Source organism: Cebus imitator, unplaced genomic scaffold, assembly GCF_001604975.1.
Source record: "Cebus imitator isolate Cc_AM_T3 unplaced genomic scaffold, Cebus_imitator-1.0 Scaffold348, whole genome shotgun sequence".
NCBI classification, from domain to species: Eukaryota; Metazoa; Chordata; class Mammalia; order Primates; family Cebidae; genus Cebus; species Cebus imitator.
Window position 1 is genome coordinate 813,635 of NW_016107663.1, and position 583 is coordinate 814,217.

Consider the following 583-nt stretch of genomic DNA (forward strand, 5'->3'; position numbering starts at 1 on the left):
CCTACTATCTGAGTCCTGTAGGTCTGTGTCTATTATTGTCTGTCTGTGCTAGTTTTTATGCTTAGAATTGTACCTCCCTAAGAGTGTTTTTTTTTTTATAACTACGGTGTTCATAATTGTATCATCATGCCTAACACGGAGGTGCTCAATAAATATACATTTCCAATGTCAAACATTTTCAATATGGTAAAACAAAAAATTTACCAGAACCATTTCAAAGTACACCCTTCAGTGTAACTACATTCATATTTTTGTGCAGCCAAACTCTGGAACTCACTAAATCCTGCCAAACTGAAACCCTACCCCCGTTCAGTATGCCATTACTGGCTCTTCCAGCTCCTGGCTGCCACCACTCTACTTTGTCTCTGTGAATCTGATTAGATCCTTCACATAAGTGGAATCATGCAGTATTTCTCTTTTTGTGACTGGCTTATTTTACTTTGCATAACATCCTCAAGGTTCATCCATGTGCTAGCATGTGTCAGAATTTCCTTCCTTTTTAAGGATGAATAATGTTTGACTGTATGGAGAGACCACATTTGTTTATCTGTCTCTGGGCACTTGGGTTGCTGCTATCTTTTTG